The 19,372-nt window shown below is 38.1% G+C and overlaps 1 protein-coding gene across 1 annotated transcript in view; it reads right to left on the reverse strand.

Annotated features, from left to right (window-relative positions):
• The window catches only part of ADGRV1 (adhesion G protein-coupled receptor V1), a 277,476-nt gene that overhangs the window by 136,861 nt on the left and 121,243 nt on the right, over window positions 1–19,372 (reverse strand). The gene's annotated exons all lie outside the window — the stretch shown is intronic.

A 19,372-nucleotide genomic window follows, 5' to 3' on the forward strand; every position in this document is an offset into this window, starting at 1 on the left:
AAGTCCAGAAGCTAAATAAGTAAATTTCAATTAGTCTGGTAACTAACCTTCAGAGTAGTAACTAACCTTTTTACTAAATAAGTTTCTTATCATATGTCATTTCATTTCTGTTTTTATTCAAATGATTTAAGTTACTGATCCAAGATAGCTAAACCTTCTTTAGATGTTTAGTTTAAAAATACATAGTTGAACTACTACGTATGTAACCATCTAAGCAAAAATAAACATTGATGTTTCCCTTTCTATATAGTTTTCTTCTTATAAAATTTTAGAAGCTACCTTATTTTCACCACTCACATGCCAAATTAATAATATAAAATGGGAAATACTTGTTATTGTTGGACAACTTGATGACAACTCCTCACGGAAATGGGCAAGTGTCTGCTTTAACATTCCAAAAGCTGACTAGGCTCTGCTTTGTTTTGGATACTAGCGGGATGAAGACAACGCAAAAGTGGAGAGACTCACCCAAAAAAGGCTAAACTCAACCTAGTGAACATTATCTCACTGTAGACAAGAAAAAGGGATAGACTTCCCCATGAAGTGGTCCAAGGCTGGAGTCTAACCTGCTGAGGAAGATGTTCCCACCACAGGACGGGATCATGGGGAGGTTGGGCTCACTGAATTCAAGTCAGCTTTTGTGAACAGACACTACACAGAATCACAGAATTATCTAGGCTGGAAGAGACCCTCGGGATCATCGAGTCCAGCCATCCACCCTACTCTAAAGGCCTCCCCTACAACATATCCCACAACACCAAATCGAAACGGTTCTTAAACACAGCCAGGGATGGTGCCTCAACCACCTCCCTGGGCAGCCTGTTCCAATGCCCGACCACTCTCTCTGTGAAGAATTGTTTCCTAATGTCCAGTCTAAACCTACCCTGGCGCAACTTGAACCCATTACCCCTTGTCCTATCACCTGTAACTTGGGAGAAGAGACCAACCCCTGCCTCTTTACACCCTCCTTTCAGGGAGTTGTAGAGAGTGATAAGGTCTCCCCTCAGTTGAGGGGAACAGCTGCTGGAAACTTCTCTGAAATGCTCCATCTCTAACAAAAATAGCTAGCAAAGTCCATAAAGTCCGTGCTAACACAGGTCAATGTAGAGTGTTGTTACTCCATTACTTCCAGCATGTAGACTTTTTCAGCAGTAGTTAATTATGGGAAGAGGAATTTCGTTCTCAACTCATATTTTATTGTTTACTAACCGTGCCAATAACTTTTTGCTGTTGTTTATAACAAAGACTTGCAACAGAAAATGTTGGTTTTAATCCCTGTGAACAATTACTGACACGGCGTCCCAGTAGCAAGGTGGACCCTACAGACCTCAGCAGCACGAAGCAGGTATAACTTGGCAGTCAGATGTAAACTGCAGTTGGGTGTAAATCAAACAGGACTGGGTGACTGCAGGGCTGGATTGCTTCCTTTTTCTCATTTCTCACAAAACTGTTTGGAGTCTACTTCCTGTTTAGCCAATTCAAACAGAAGCTTCAGTTCTCCTGTACATGCTTGAATTTATCAGCAACCTTTTTTATTGTTGTTCTTGATCCTATTAATAACTTCAACACAATGTATAAAGCACGTGATTATTTATTTTCATTTGTTTGCTTTAAAAAGTATTTTTTAAAAACAAAAGCAGCATTTTTACTGTACGTGATGCACTGCTTTTCTTCATTTTTCTATGTAAAATAAAGAAATTATTTTGATCGTAATAGCCTTATAAAAGTTTGATGTAGATGAGCTACCTAACTATCATATGTATCTTCATTTCACATGGAGTGGGACACCATTGACAGGAATCAACCTTGCACTACACTGCTTGATCTCAATCTATATTATAAATTGAAGTTAATTTTGAGAGGAACAAGTGATCACATCAGTAGAGAACACGTGAAAGAGAGACACATTGGAAAATGAACTGAAGGCAGACATCAGGCTTCTAAAGGATTCTGTGGGAGATATGCAGTAGTCTTGCTTTTGGTCAAACCTGCTCTGCAAGAAGAACCTCTATCACAGCACTTCAGCACTTTGGTCTCGAACAGAAACACCTACACAGTTATTCTGGGCAGCTTATTAGAATGTGGGAGAAGGTCTGGGTTGTTTATTTCTCTCGAATTGCTTGAAAACAGCTTAGAAAACAATATTAAAAACTTAATAAAAACTTTGGTAACCAAGTTTTTATTTTCTATAAAACTGTTAAGTTAAAAAATCAAAGTGATTGAGACTGAATTTTCTCTCCACATCACCCAGAACTACATATCGTACATTAAAAAACCTGCATTGGAACCACTGAAATTAATGAAATAAATGTGTTTTCGAAAGTATAGCAGGCAACAATACGATCTGCAGAGCTAAACCATTAGAAGCATCTTAATTCACACCCCCAAGTGTAATCTCTAAATGCAGTATTTTGAAAAAGAAATGGTGGTAGGAATTATTTTGACTATTTAGAGCATTTAGACTACTGTTTAATTATGCTTTTGATGTATAATTTGGGACTATCTGTTTTATATCACGAAAAAGCTCTCCAAATCCTGTTCTGAATTTCAAATCTATCTAGAAAAACTACAAGTACAAGAAACTAATCACTTCTAATTATATACTTGTTTGATAAGAAAGAAATACAAACTACACGGTTCTCTGTATATTCTACCATTTGCATGGGAAGCTCGGAGCAAGGAGTTGGACTACACAATTTCTAGATGTCCCCTCCAATCCTAATTACTCTGTGATTCTGTTCTATGATTTGTCTATTAATGGCCAGTTAATTTCTACCGTGATACATACCTACTCAGTATTTGGTTCAAACTTGCCCTCAGTTCATAGCTCTAAGTTACCTCCAATGTTACTAAGCACTCACCAAACTAATAAGAACGTTCATGGACAGATTTATTGTTGGAACAAATATCAGCAAAAAACACTGAAAGAGAAGTGGCCCACTATCAATAAACATATGGACTCACAACTTTCATCATTTTATACAGAAGTGTGAAAACAACAATAACAAAAAAAAAAAAGATAAAACCAAAATTGATGAGAATTTTATCACACTCCAGAGAAAATGTCCCCAAAGTGGACTGAGAATCACAAAGTGCTACCATGATGACCTATACCAACATAAAGAAGTCTGCCAAAGTGAAAAAACAACGACCTCCAAACCTCTAAAATAAACAAAAAGCAATCTCTTTCCTTGGGCTTAGAGAAAAAGAAAGCTCAGTACCTTGAGGAAGGGACAGTCAACTGTAAAAGCAGAGGATATTTTTTTTTTAATTATAAAGTAGATCTACAGAACTTGAACTTGATTTTAAGAGAGTTCCAGACTTGCTAAAATTCCAATGAAAACAGAAGGATATATTAAAAGCATACTTATTCTTGACCCTACTCCTAACATTTGGCTCCACACCTGTTAAAGTTAGGAAGGATATTTTAGCAGCTAAAGTAAAAATAGGCACAAATGCAACTAACATATTCTTCTTGTATTTCTCCGATTTTAAATAATGTTGAAACTGAAAAAAAACCCACCAAAACTCATCGAGAAAAGAACATGAGCAATTCCATACAGTTAAACAAAGTTCTGTAATATGATCTAGAATATGGTTTTATCATCAACACTAAAGGATAGGAGTTTCAGTGAAATGTAGAGAGTTTCACAACATCTACAGTCCAAATGGTTATGGGGGGTAATATGTTAATATCACACAGAATGAAAAACAATTACATGGGCCCTATCCAAGTTCATCATCACCTGTAGATCAAATAGGCTTTGTATAAAAGTTATTTGCTTTTTATCCATTGCTGATCTGTTCAGTGGGATGGTAAATTTATTATTCCCCTTATTAAATATATTTTCCATTTTATCATTTTCAAAATATTTTAATAACTCTTGTCTTTTAATAACTCTTGTCTTACTGAAAGTTAGCAACCCGGAGGTTAGCAGTGGGATTAAGCTTGGAACTGAATTTCTTGGATATTACAACAATAAACACATCCCGGAGTTGCACTACATAAGCCATATCATTATTGGATTTAAAATTTAGATTGTTTTTATGAGCACAGTAATTCTAAAAGGAAATGTAAAAAAAACAAAACAAAACACAAAAACCAAACAAACCCCTCACACACACAAAAAAAACAACCAAAAAACCAAAAACCAACCTAACAAAAAACCAAACAAAAATATATCCAAGCATAGAAGTTAAAAACAGAATGAGTTTTAGAAATCCTGTATCATCTGAGAATGCAGCAACTGCTATTTTTCTGCTGGGTCAGGATAAACAAAGAGAGGGCAATCATGCTATTGAACTGAAGACACAGTTGGACTGAGGCTAAAAACAAACTGTAAGAAAAATATTTGTCTCCAGATTTCCACCTGATGTGCAGGGAAGTCTTGGTAGGGCAGAGAACGGAAAGGGAACTTACACTATGAGATGACTAATCCATGTTCCTAATTTATCAGTGACACTTGAATTTTCTGAACAAGATGGTAGCTTCTGCATAGGAAGCTACTACACAAAGCTTTGCAAATCTTAGTTGAAAAGCACAGGCCATATTAAAAATTATGTTTAACAATGTGACCTGGCAAACCATTTATTCTTGGGCATCTACCACAATTAATCCATCTAGCTCATTCTATCTCAAGAGAAGTTTGCAGATGACACGAAGCTGAGTGGTGAGGTAGACGTGCCTGAGGGATGGGACACTATCCAGAGGGACCTAAACACCATCCAGAGGGACCTGGGCATTCTGGAGTACTGGGCCTGTGTGAAGCTCAATGAGATACAACAAGGCTAAGTACAGGGTCCTGCCTGGTATCAGCACAGGCTGGGGACGAAGTTATGGAGGGCAGCCCTGAGGAGAAGGACTCTGGGGTGTTGGTGGATGAAAATCTGGCCATCAGCCAGCAATGCGAACTGGCAGCCCATAAAGCCAACAGCATCCTGGGCTGCATCTCCAGCAGCGTGGCCATCAGGGCAAGGAGGGGATTTTATCCCTCTGCTCTGCTCTGGGGAGAACCCACCTGCCTCCAGCTCTGGGGCCACCAACAGCAGAAGGACATGGACCTGTTGGAGCAGGTCCAGAGGAGGTCATGGAGATGCTGTGAGGGCTGGAACTCCTCTGCTATGAGGAACAGGCTGAGAGAGTTGGGGGGGCCCAGCCTGGAGAAGAGAAGGCTCCAGGGAGACCTTATCACAGCCTTTCAGTATTTAAAGGGGGCTTATAAGAAAGAGAGGGTCAAGCTTCTTAGCAGGGCTTGTTGCAATAGGACAAGGGGTAATGGCTTTAAACTAAAAGAGGGAAAATATAGACTAGATATAAAGAAGAATTCTTTTTTTTTTTTTTATAATGAGGGTGGTGAGACACTGGCCCAGATTGCCCAGATAGGTGGTAGATGCCCCATCCCTGGAAACATTCCAGGTCAGGTAGGACGGTGCTCTGAGCAACCTGATCTAGTTGGAGAAGTCCCTGTTCATTGCAGGAGTTTGGACTAGATGGTATTTAAAGCTCCCTTCCACCCAAAACTATTCTCTGATTCTGTGGAAACCCACTCTATTAGTGAATAAATGGCAGCTCATAATTTGCTAGATTATTTATAGAAAATTAGTTTGTAATTATTGAACAAAAGCCTATTCTTAACCTCATGAATTTGTTTCTTTTATTTGATGAAAATAATCTACAATGCTTAGTTGAAAGGCTTGACAAGCAGCCATGAGACAATATTAGAAAGCAGAACATCGAGCCTGAGCTGTGAATACATCCCAGCTCCCTTTGTTTCAGACCAGAACGGCTGAAAATTAAATTACACAGGCTCTACCCATTTATTTGACAGTACAGAACTGCAATTATATTTAAAAACCATGCTTCTCTCCTCTTAAATAAATGTAATAAATTCATCTGAGGTTCTGAAAGCATAATGTTGGACCTTGGTTGAAAGCTAGCTACTATAGCTTCTTCAACTCTTTATATGTACAGTAGCTCAAAAATTAGGATGGTGCCAATGGAAGTCTTACAAAGCATTTATTTTCTGTAGTTTGGTGTCCCCTCTGTGTTTGACTAAGGTTGTGTGATATACCAGATTGTCTAAGGAGCAGACCTTCGTAGGTTTGTTTAGCATCCAAGGTCATGCAGGGAATGTTAGGACAGCATCCCTTCAACTTCTTGTGGTCAACTGAAGACTAAATTGAGAAGCAATATGAAATAAGCCAAGTGAAGCTACAGTTACATTTTCATCACTGATGGCAAGTGATGACGTCCAAAGTTGGAGTCATCTGCTACACATGTATCTCAGCCAACAACCCTCAGCAATATTAAATTTTACAATACTAAATATAAAATATTAAATTGTTTAAAATATTCTGAAAGAGTAATATGATGCAATGTTCAGTGGAGACTTCAGGCAGGAAAGACGTCTGATAGAGCTAAAGCCAAAATGGATTCTTTATAGTAAAAATGCCTCAGTTTAATTATTTTCTTCAAATTTCTCTTTATAATGTTTAGCACTTTGTAAGCACAGTGCAGAACTTCATAAACTAATGAAGCTACAAGATAGAGCGCATACAGCTATGGAATAATTGAGTGGGCAATGAATTACTGAAAAATAAAAACTCACAATAATTTGGTTTTGCTTTATAAAAAATGTTTCTAGTTTTGTAAAACTTTATTAACTAATTAGGCAGCTAATTTCAAAAAGGGGATGACTGTTATACACAGCTAAATGTTCACAGAAACCTGTAGAATACTAAAACATTTTGAAGATAATGTGTCGCTAATTTCAGGAGTTAGAAAAATAAACTGCTTATTTTTTCCTTTGATTACTGGAATCTGACTTTTTTTCAGGCCCACTAATGAAACCTGTGCACCTCAGCATTTCCAAAGAAAGTTTCTGAAGGTGCTTTTTCCTGTGGTGGAGTTTGGTAAGGACAGTCACCATGGTGAAAGCTGGAGGAAAGGATGATACATGCCTTTGGGCAGAGCAAAGTGACATTTATTGTGTTCCTGCCTCCAAAAGTGAACATTCTCAGTACAAAGAGTCGTTTAGATGTGGTGTTGGGGGGATATGGTGTAAGAGAGAACTTTGTAGTGTAGGGTTGATGGTTGGACTCGATGATCCCAAGGGTCTTTTCCAACCTGAATGATTCTATGACTTCTAAAGATTAAAAAGATAAACCTCAAAGACCTAAAGCATTAGAAAATGCTGTGAAAGTTACCACAGCTCTGTGCAGGGGATGAGTTTCATGTTCTGCATCAGGATCCTAAAACTGATGGCTGCGAACAGCCATCTCCAGAGAGGTCTCATCACGTTATTATTTTACAATGCATACTTTGTAGGCCTCTAAATTAGCATGAGTTTAGTAAAAGTTTATCAAAAAACTGAGCTAAAATCTTCCTGGCATCAAGAGGGTGAGGGTTTGGTGGGAAATTCCCTGTGACTCCTGCTCCTGGCCAGACCAACCCAAGCTCACCTGCAGGCTCGGTCCACGGTGATCACTGCATTTGAAAGGAGCTACTTCTCATTTGTGCTTGTGATAAAAAGACCCATTTTCCAATCATGCTGCTAAGCAGAAGACCAATATATCCTTACATTTGCTTCCTGTGTCAGGAATGATCTATTAGTACAATTAAGATCAAGCCCACCTTTGATTTTATCCTTTTAGTAGTACTGGGCACACAGGCACAGAACAAAGAAAGCTTACAACCTGAATGCTAGAAGAGTCAAAGCTAAATGCATTTAAAATTCTATTAAATAAGCACAGCCAAAAATACGGTATGGAAAAAAAATTTCACATGGTAGATGAAGATAAACATGACCTTTCCATCACTAACTCATAAGGTTTTATAACACAGAAGGTGGCTGAAGAGCTAATGCTTTAGACTTACTAACTGCACAGTGAGCACCATTTCATCCAACTTCCTTATTTGCTTCTTCCATTCCTATTCCAGCGAAACCACATTTATGCAAAGCTTTAAGAAACCAGTCTGACATTAACAAAATATACTTCAACAACTGATAGCATTTACTATCAAATTTATCCTGAAAGGCTTTGTTTTTCAAAGTCTGGGAGCTGAGACACCCAAATTAATAATTATCCTGAATGATTGGCTGCCATCACGTCTGACCTCAGCCAAAAGTTAGTAATGAGCTGCAAAGTATTAATGCCATATACTCGACTGCATAAAGTAGAAGGCAAGGTACGTGTTTATACAAAATATAAAGATTAATATATGAACATGACTTTAACCTTTCCCAGGTCAAGGGTAGGGCTCTGCCTATCACAATGAATTAATGACTTGGCAATCGTTAAGATGAGGGTTTAGGAACGCATTAACCGCCCATCTACCCAAAACTCTGCTCCGAGGTAAGAGGCTGCAAGGATCTGCACCCATTAAAGTGCATGATTTAATGTGAGGATAGCTTTTGTTACAGAGCTCAGTCTTTTATCTCCCGTGGAGACCTTTGGAAAACGTTCATGTAATTGTCTCTAATTGAAGCACACAACTGCATCTAGATCACAGGTTACATCCAAGCACAACGCGCAATATTTTAAAAATACTTCAGAAGAAACAAATAGCAGAACAACTTTTAAGTGTGAATTTACCTAGAGCAGGCAGTTCTGTATCTACAGTTTTCAGCTACGTATTATTTTTTTTATCTGACTCTCACTTATTTTGTGTTGAATCATGCATGCCTCAGAAAGAGGTGGTGGGAAGATAAAATACATGCATATGTTAGATTTAGAGGACTAACGAATCTTCATGGGACACATTTGCATGGTATGACTTCTTGATCCCCCTCTTCCTAACTTTGTTCTTATAGAGAAAACACATTAAAAAAAGAAAGTCACCGATCATGAACCAGGGCTTCAGTTATTGTTTTAGAAATTCTGTTTGGTTTTTTTTTCTCAAAAAGAGAAATTATTTTCTAACTTACTTTCAAGGCTGAGTTTTCCTGATTTTGAAGCTGAGCACTGCAGAGCACAATGACCCTAAAGGCACACGTAGGGAGGATCCTCTTGACCTCATATAACATTGTGAAAACATTTTTATGTCACCTGTTCAACATCAGGTTCAGACTGATGGGAACACACAATTCTCTATCAGACCATGGACTAGAGCAGCATCTAATACTGTTGAAGGACACCACAAAACACTGTTAAGTCTGTGCAAGGACCAGGGATAAATACTGGAGGTGTTGGCTAACACTTTTCATCCGAAAAATCTATCCTTTGGGCGGAGCAGACATTTCATACCCCTGGGTAAAGGATGAGATGGCTGGGTGTTCATTTGATTCAATTCTGTTTGTTTAATCACAGACAAACAACCTTAAGACTTTGAGTCTTAAGACTGTGCTTTCCAAGTTACTTCTTGCCAGCTGACCCACAATTATTGACTAAGGGAAGATTCCTATCCCATTCCAGCTGTGAAATAAAACAAAGTGGTTAATTATCTCATGTTTGCTTATTCCCCTCTCTCTTTTCTCCTAGAGACACATAAAATTCTATCATGTCCAGCAAAACATTCCCACTACACAAATTGATTTCTGCTGATGGACATGCCTTGTGTTTTATAAGTTGTTTTCTATTCTTTCACCTATCTTATTCCAAAAAGAGCTTTCCTGGTTCCTTCATTTTCTTTGAATCAGTGGTTGCCCACCAGATGTGAGTCCTGCCTAGCTACTAATTGACAAAGCACTGAGAAGAACATGATGTATGATGTCTCTCCAGTGACTGGCTTCCCATCAAAATAGCACCTCAGTGGGTTTGAACCTCTTTGTGCAATGTTTTCAAGTAGGTGACATGATCTAGTCATCTATGATCTGGTCACATACTTTCCAGTTTTGTTACATGAGGCCCTCCTAGGCACAGTGGTAATTCACTCCATTTTTCCCTTGATAATCAAGGTGGTTTTCCTCTTCCAGATTTGCCTTTGTGATCACATGCTGGCCTTGATTCTGTCCTCTTTCTAGATTGCTCGGATTTCCAAATCCATTAATACAAAACAAGATTCCAAATAAAATGGAAATACGGAAATATAACATAGTCTGTGATCAACCATCATGGTTTTTAAGCTTTTTTCGTGACTGAACATGATCAGGTTTTTTTCTGCACATAAACATATACTTTATATGCTCCTGGTTTCTCCCTCTGGCTAATATACAACCCAAACTCTTCATTACTTATTTCACTGACCATTCACCATCATTCCCAGCACGTTTTCAGAGTCTATTAAGATCTACTTTTGTATAATTGTCTTTATTTCGAATCATATTTTATTTAGAACAAAATCCTAACATGACCTACATGAGACAATAAAAGAGTAAGGAAAAGATAAAGAATAAAAGACATAAAATGAATGGTCTCTCTTGTCTTTGTGTTACGACCTGTTTGTCTGACTCTCATAAATCCACATGATGTCACTTTGAAAGGGCACTCTCTATACAACTGAAAAAAAATAACCATATGAACAAAATCCCATTCACCCGTGTAGAAAATTCTACTATAGCCCACTGATTAAACTACCAAAAAATTATACAAGTGTGTTTAACCACAGCTAACTGTCATCATTAGTAAGCTGGTATTTATGAAAATCTCATTCAGTTATTTTCAAACGACCCCAATGCACTTAAAACTACACTTGCCATATGAATCTGCCAAGGTCAGCCTCTGGTTTCACGTATACCAATAATTAATCCAATTAAGTATTGAAAAGGACGTGTTAAGCTGCTGTGTATGGAACATTAGCTGCCTGGAAGACATGAATAAGTAGGCCATGAGACAACTGCCAAAAATGAAAACAAAAAGACCCTTTAAAGAATGTTCTAGCACATATTCTTGCACATGGAAGTGAGCAAACACAGTGACAGTGGCAGAGTGAAAACAGAAGCCAAACATTCAACGGCCAGTATCATTTTAATTAACTGTAAATTAAAACCATTGAGGCATTATTGTTATGAAAGCTTATGGATTTCTTCCTCCAAAAGATAAACTAAGCTAAGAATCTTTTCAAAACTTCAGATTAACACTGCACAGCTGTTGCTAAGGCCTGAATTTATGGGTAACAGCAACTGCTGAGCTCCTCTCCATCTAGACAGAGCTGAGGAAAGCTTTTAGCAGGGAAATGAGCAATGGGAGATTCGCTAATTAGGAGAAGTAATAGATATCTACCTTTTAATTAAAGCAGAATGGCACGCATGAGTGGACAGAACAAAGGGAGAGGAAGAAAGGAGGCGGAAAACGGGAATAAGAGTTGGAAAATGACAATGAAAAGCACGAAGCAGAAAGAGGCAGCAGTAAAACCTGCTTCACAGTCAGATACAGGGGAAAGCCATGAATAGGCAACTTGGGAACGTTCCTGTCTGTTCCTCTCTGTGTGTGGTCCCCAACTGTCTGTGATGCTGGGAAAAAATAGGGTATAATAAAAAAAGAGCTGGAAGGCATTAGCTGATAGAAATCTCATACTCTTATACTTTAAAGTGATAAGCAGAACATTTGACTGTTTGCAATGAGGACAGGAGGTGTGAGATAATGTAGCAGCGTTCTAACATATGTTATAGTATTGCTCATATATCTGAGTTTTGGCAAACACTGAGAGATAATCTATAAGAAGATACTAACAGCCTGTGCATTAACACTACACGGTGACTCAACGCCAGAAAAGTGAACAAGGGTGGTAAAGTAGCATTATCCCTGTGAATAGCAAAAGTAGAAACACACGGATACTGCTGTAGCAGGAAGTTACTGGTGAGAGACCAACGTCATGTGTTGGTTGATCAAAAAAGGTACCATAAAGTTTAAATTATATAAGTATTTCCGATTAATTTCTTACGTGCTCTGTCACCTGGCCATGACTACTAGAGCACTTCTTGTCCTATTTCCATGGGATATAGATATTTCAGTGGCTTTTACATCTCCACACTCCCTGGACTGAGACCTTAACAATCCGCTCTTATAGCATCTGTATGACCTTTTACTTTTGCCTGAGCTTTAGCTTTAATTATCTGCAGATGGCATCATGTCTATCTAGAGCCTCTCAGAGCTGTAGCAATTTGACATCTGATGGAACTCCATAGACAAATTTACTCCCTCTACTGGAAAAAAAAAAAAAAGAAAAGGAAAGAACCTGCAAGAAGGTTCCTGTGGTTCAACAAGACTCCCACTTCCTCACATGATGTTTAGGTGATCGGAGTAATGAACTGCTTGTTCTTTTATGGTAAAAGTCCTTCCTTGCTCCTATATTATGTATAATATGTATTCTGATGATGGAGTGCTCCACTGCTTCAAATAAGGATTTCTTGACCCTCAGACCCTAAAGGATCTTATACACCGTATCTATCACCTGATATATACATATATATATTTAAAATGTGTGCATATATATATATAATCAATAAAGCTTATGAAGTCACTTACATCTTGAGATAAATGGTAATCTCTTCTACTACAAATCCCTGATTAGCTCCAGCTTTGAGTTTCTGATTCTTCTTGGATATTGCAGCCTCACAAGTAGTAACATAATGTGATAGAGATGGGTCCTCAGAGCCTTACTGATCATAAAACATTATTGCTTTGTTATAAAAGCATTCAATTTAGATTACTCTACTATGAAATGGGCTTCTATGTAAACTAATCCCCCAAATAGTTCTACTTATTATTACATGAAACTGCTTCTGAAAGAAGCTGCAAGAACATAAGAGTGCTCTGATTTGGTGGGAATGACTGCAATCAGCTGATAATTAATTTAGTATGAAACCTAGTAACATAATCACTGGGAGGAAAGGCGTAGGTGCTAATTCTTCTTGCAAAGGTAACAAAGAAAATAGGTGAGACTCCAAGAAATCACTACATGTTGTAATTTGCTGGATCATGGTATCTGCAGGATTAGGGAATACGCATCACGTACCATGGAATAGCATTGACTATTGTAAAGCAACTAACATTTATTTAGCTTGATCACACAAATGTCATGTAAGGAACTGGAGAAAGTAGTTTAAGCACATGAACATTCCTATTGATGCATCTTTCCCTTCTGACACCCCCAACAAGTCTTCTCTAGCTAACTACGCTGTACAGATCTCCAATTTTAACAGAAATGCAGCAATTTAAACTAGTTTCGCTAATCATCTACTACAAAATGAAAATTACTTGTAAATACAGACAAATTTGCTGAGAAACATAATTGACATTCTTATCTTTGATCAATTAAGTAAATCATGTGGTATCAACTGAAGCCTAACGCTTCTCTTGAGTGTGATCCCAGCCTCTGTGGAAGTAACGTAAGCAGGACTTCCAAGAATATTTACTTATTTATTCCCGTGAGATCAAATAATTACCTCAAGGGCTGTTCTCCATTATTAGGAAATAGGACATCAAAAGGCTGAGCAGGCAAATGTGTTCATCCTATGGAAGCTTCACTTATCCCAGGATGAATGGAATATTCCAAAATTGTCCTAGTGACAACACAAATTGTCCATGGACAGAGAGATTGCATAATGCCTTTAAGAAATCAAGCCATTATGATATCCTACTTAGGGATGTTCACTTGAGAAAGGTTCTGATCACCAAATAATCCAAAATACAAAGAATTTCCAGTGTAATTGCTTGTCACAATATTCCACTACAGAAGTGGAAATCTTCCACTTTCCATTGTAAGGCCTGCAGAATCCCTGCTTCTCTAAATCAGAATTTTTAGACATTATTATCCCAAATATAGTAACAGTGACATTAAGGTGGGAAGAAGACTACCTACTGCTCATCATTCTTCTTACTAAAAAAAAATAACTTTGAAGAATAACAGGCTAAAACACATTAACATGGAGCTGACTAGATTTCTAGAGGGGCCACCAATTCTGGATCCTGGGTCCAGTTCTCTTGTTTCTTCCATGCCCTCTCCAGTCTTATGAGTTGTTCTACTTCATGAAGGGCTGATGGTACCATGTTCAGCATTATTTACTGCTGTCAGGTTCCAACAAGGAAATCAAAGCAAGGAAATCAAAGCAAGGAAATCTCTGGCCTAATTTTCCTCAGAGACAATTTGGTTTTATAAAGCGAATTCCCTCACTCTGGGCAACTGGGGTCTAACTGTAGGGTAATATTTTAACATTAATATATTTGTTGTTTCCTATTCCATAAGAGTTTCCTATTCCATATGGACAGGGAGTTTAGTGAAGTCCTACACCAGGCTTCCTCAGAAATAGCCTTTTAATTAATATTTCTCATCAGCTGACTGAAAAGCAGAGGCTTACCATAAAGGAGGGCTGAACTGACATGAAGACTTCTCTCTGCTGCCCAGAGAGAGGCAGGGACTCAACATCTCTCTGCAGGAGCTGCCCTTGCAGTGGGTGGTGCAGAGCATCACTCTACACACCTCATTCTGCAATATGCTTTGCAAACACCCTCTATCTTGGGTATAGATGAAAATTTCTCTTTGGGTTTTGATTACATCTGGGAGAAAGCAAGAATCCCCCAGTTTGGAAGAAAAGAGTAGAGATTTGCAACAATAAAGCTGAAGCAACAATTCAAAGTTAAAGCAAAAGTTTCACTTCTACACAAAGGCAGAAGCTACAGGCTCTGTGACCATTCATTCATATCCTGCTTCTTCATCACCTCTTGCAGATTTCATCACATCTTTAAATTTTATCTTAGTTCTGGCAGAACTGTTTTTTTCTGTCTCCCTCCAAATCCCAGTAAATCCAAATAATAAAACAACAATCCTACCAAGGCCACAGTTTATAATTTCCAAATAAAGGTTTAATAATTTTTTAAACTAGGATTTTTTGCACAATTTCTTCTAAAAAAGCCAGAACTTACATGTATGTTTGTACTTCTGCTCAAGTTGAATAAGGCACAGCTTTCAAACTGTTTAACACAGTAAAAGTGATTCTTCACCACGCATTTCTATCAAAGTCAACGGTAGGATGAATTTCACTTGCCAGCTTGGTAATTATTACAGATATTACAGAGATGGGTGATGATGCTAAGTGCTATTGTAGATTGAGGAACAGTTAAATTTGAAAATATAAACTTACTGTTTAACAAAAATAGGATGACCCAGTTCCCCATATGCCTTTTTTTCTATTTGACTGCTAGACTTCAATTTTTCACTACTGGCCAGAAGAATAGCGGGCCATTTGTACCCAAATTACTGCTGTAAACAGATTGGGAATGTTCAAATATTCCAGAGAAACTGCTACTGCACACAGAGAGAGCAGGTGAGCAGTGCACACACGAAAATCTAGGTGGAGAACTTAGCACATGTTCACATCATTTGCAATATTCAGCGTGTGCTGTAGAAATGGCCTGTGCATCCACGCTGAAATTTAATGTGGACAAGATGCATCAAGCTGAATTTACACACACAAGCCACATACAAAGTGCTTATTCATGTGCTCCTGCCTGGGAATTCCCAGGTAAAGCACCAGAGCCATAAGCAATGGCTCCTTACAATTAAGATTGTAATCTGGAATTATAGTTTTTTGAAAAGGAAAACTTTATCGATTAGTATGACTGCATGGAGACACTTTGAAGTATGCTCTCATTATACTTTAATTTTTCAAATACACAAATCTTCACCTAAGTTTACCCCCAAACTTACATCTCAGCCCAGTAATTTTTTTCCTTGAGCATTTAAGGTAATGTTGCATGAACTTACAAGATGCTGGTTAAACAAATAAACAAAATGCTATGACTAACTAATGATTCAAGAAATAATGTCTGACAGAGACAGCATGATTCTTTGAGTAAATATCAGAATGGAAAGGAATAAAAAACATTTTAGAAGTATCTAGTCTTTTGTATCTTCTCAGTGAGTTTCCCCAAACGCTTTGGTGAGCCATTTGTGAGTGTTTTATGAGAGCTCCATTAGTGCTGGAAGCTCTAGGCACACTGTGAATGAAGTGAAGGTGGAATATTGTGAATCACCATTCCCCATCACCGACAGAGCAACAAATTGCTGTCAGCAACCCCAAAGCAGGCAGGGCTTTGGAACAGCAAATTTCTGAGCCGTGGGCTGAAAAGGTTTGACTGCCATCTACAGAGAACAGTAATTACTGCACTGGTAGCAATTAAAAAGGTACCACAAGCCTAATAAACACCCAGTGCAGATATTAGACGAAAACTAATTATTCACATATGTATAAAACACAGGAACTAACCTGAAAAGCTTCTTATGTTTTCTCTCTGGTAAAAATAGAACTGCACACAGAAACACCAGCTTCCTTCATTCTCTAGAGGGGTTTCAGATCTGGTAGGTAAAAATCCAGTGTCTACTACTGCCTAAATATCACCAGATTAAAATTTAAAAGTACTAACATTTAAACTAGGAGTTATTAAGTGCTGATTTTCTCATAATAAGTTCTCAGCTGAAACTGGCTTAAATAACTCCATTGTGCAGCAAAACCACGAAACAAATTTTAATGGCATTGTAACTATCTAATCGTATGCACACTGTCCACATGCTTGTGGGCGGGTATAGAGGGACAAACATCTTCTATTTAGAGTTTTCTGTTAAACTTAAGCTTCCTCATCAGGCTGGTTCTCTCTAGGCAGAGCATATGCCAACATATCACAACACAAGTTAACTGTGTGAAGATTTTCCTTCAGCTGTTCAGAACAGCTAGGGCAGCATTTCAGCTCACTCTTGTCAAACACATCCCTTCACTTTTCATTCTGCCTTAAAGTCACTTTCTTTCCCTCAACAGCTGCTGCCAAGCTGTCTCTGCCTCCCACCCCCCAAGACAGATAACTGGCTCAGCAGTTACCCTGCTAAAATCCTCTTTCAAAAGATTTGTTCTAAACTTGCGGAATAATTGCAAGGCAAAAGGAAAAGAGATCAGGAGAGCCATGGATTTCAGGGTTTGAGGGCTTAGAGACGTTCTAAATAATATCTCTGCAGTTAAACTAAATTACTGTATTTACATACCGTGTGGCACTGTTCTCAAGAATTATTCTGCATAGATTAGTATTTCATAAACAAGTTTAAATGCAGTGTATTGAAAAAAAAATAAAATCATTTAGCATACAGAAAAGCCTGTGGGCCCAAGCTGAAGTTAGCTTTTTCACTTTTGAAGTCCTTCAGCAGCTAGAAGCAGGCATAACGTTCCAGTAGCCACAGATACCTTCTTCGTGTACAAAAGTGATACTGAGAAGTCAGGTAAGTCAATAATGGCATTTTATGTTCACATACTTTAGTAGAAAATCTTTTCTCTCTTAACCTGTTACCTTCTGTAATCTTTTCCTGCACTGGTTCCCACTTTTCTCCACCCATGAAGTACATGCCTTTCTTCATATATAGTTTTCTCAGAATGTATTCTACTTACAAGGAGAAAGATTGAAAAACAAAGAAATTAAACCCCTCCCTTCACGCTTAAAATGCTTACTAGAGATCAACATAAAAATCAGAGAAGCTGCCGTTATTGAGTCACTATATACACAGTGGTCATTGAGTGCACTGATATACATTAATGTTTCTGACCAGTCCTTACTGGTTTCTCCAACTATTTCCTCTGCTCCAAGGCCCAGCAGCTCTATTTAAACCTAGCCCTGGATCATTGGTCTCTGCCTGAGCTGGTCTCCAGCCATGACCATCCTCATGGCCACGGCTATGACCATGCTCCTGCCCAACCTTGAGAAGAATCCTACGAGGTTACAATAGACTATTTGAAACCTGGAGTTGTCAACAGGTAAGACCTGCTACTACTGGCAATATGCTCACACATCAGTATATGAAAATTTAAAAGGGATAGGTTCGTAACGTTTAAATAAAGCCTCATTCAACAGAAAATGAAACAACTTTTTATTTTAGTTCCCATTTAGGTCAAGCTTTAAAAATGCCTTCGTTTAGGTTCTTCCATACACATTTTGGAGATAATTTGGCTGAGACTGCTTTCATGAACACTGAATTTCAGTTGAATGTGCTGTTCAAGTGAAGTGTTCCCATAGCTCTACCTGCTCTGACTACACATTCTTTGGCAAGTGTGTGTGTGTGTGTGTGAGACAGCATGACGTTCATGTTACAGCAAAGCAGTTGCAGCCCTGGCCTGAGAATGGTGGAACACGAGTTTAGTAGCTTTTAAGGCCTGGAAATAAAATTCTGTATCAGTAAATCAGGGAAATCATGTTCAAGGTATCTTCAGAAATAAGTTTGATAACTACTACTGCAGCTAAGTAACTCTAAAGATGATAAAGATATCTTATGAAATAACTAGACTGAAACTGAGAACCAAGGCAGGTGACACCAATAATGCCTCAAAGTGCAAGCAATTTGGGATACTATTTAACATCTGACTTTAGGGTTTTGAGAACTTTGAACATGCAGTCAACTCTTCACCTCGGGTATAGATACTTAAGAAAACCACCCTGAAATACCACGTGTAAAAGAAACTCACTGTGAAAGGAAACAAGCTTCTCTGTACTGGAAATGCAACATATTGCCCAAGAAATGGAAAAGAGACAGAAAGAAGGCAACATGGATAAGGATAGTTCCATAACTATGCAAGTTATCAAACAGTTCTGGGAACACTGGTAATTCAACACTCACTGCAAAGGAAAAGTAGGAGAAGCTTTTGGGAAATCTGTCGTTAGACTGTAGAATGTGCTACAGTAATTTTACTATAATTACATCACGCTACACAAGTCCTTACCTGTGTTATGAGCTATGTGCCCCAAATTAGCTCTGTGCCTCTTTAACCAGGTGCATTACGTGTGCCTGGAACACACTATCTTGCTGTGTAACTACACACAATTACTAAAAAACATCAAGTACGTGTTTCAAAAATCAAGAACTGAGATGTCAGAATACTATTACACCCAAAGACACTAGAAACCTGCTGGAATGCAGTAACCCTTAGAAGTGCCGTGAGGACCTTTCCTACTCCTCTTTTAAGGCCAGTTTTGTGATGAAAATTATCGATGCACTCCCTTGTATAACAAAAAACTGTATCATGAGCTAATATGAATAAGAAAATTATATACTAACCATTACAGTATACAAAACCTCGTCCAAAAGACATGTGCATTGCTGAACTTTTACAGGTAACACGGGGCTGTTTCAAACATTTATGGAGTCTTTCCCTGACATGACACATTCCTCTAGGTACCTGCCTGTTAATATGCTTAAATTCTCTCAACATCCCTGTCTTCTTCATATATTTATATTTGAATTTGCGTCATCTTTTTAGCAATAAAACTATACATAAATTCACCCTCTTAAGGAATCTTTCCATTAAATAATTTCAAGATACTTGAGGTTATTCATAGCTTTCCATTTCACCAGATATTAACAAAGCTGAAGAAGTTATATTTTATAGGACAGAGGGAAATATTCTCCTTTTATATGCTCCATCATTTTGCCGACATTCTGTTTCACAACTGTACCTTTCAA

Source organism: Calidris pugnax, unplaced genomic scaffold (assembly GCF_001431845.1).
Source record: "Calidris pugnax isolate Ruff unplaced genomic scaffold, ASM143184v1 scaffold40, whole genome shotgun sequence".
Lineage (NCBI taxonomy): Eukaryota > Metazoa > Chordata > Aves > Charadriiformes > Scolopacidae > Calidris > Calidris pugnax.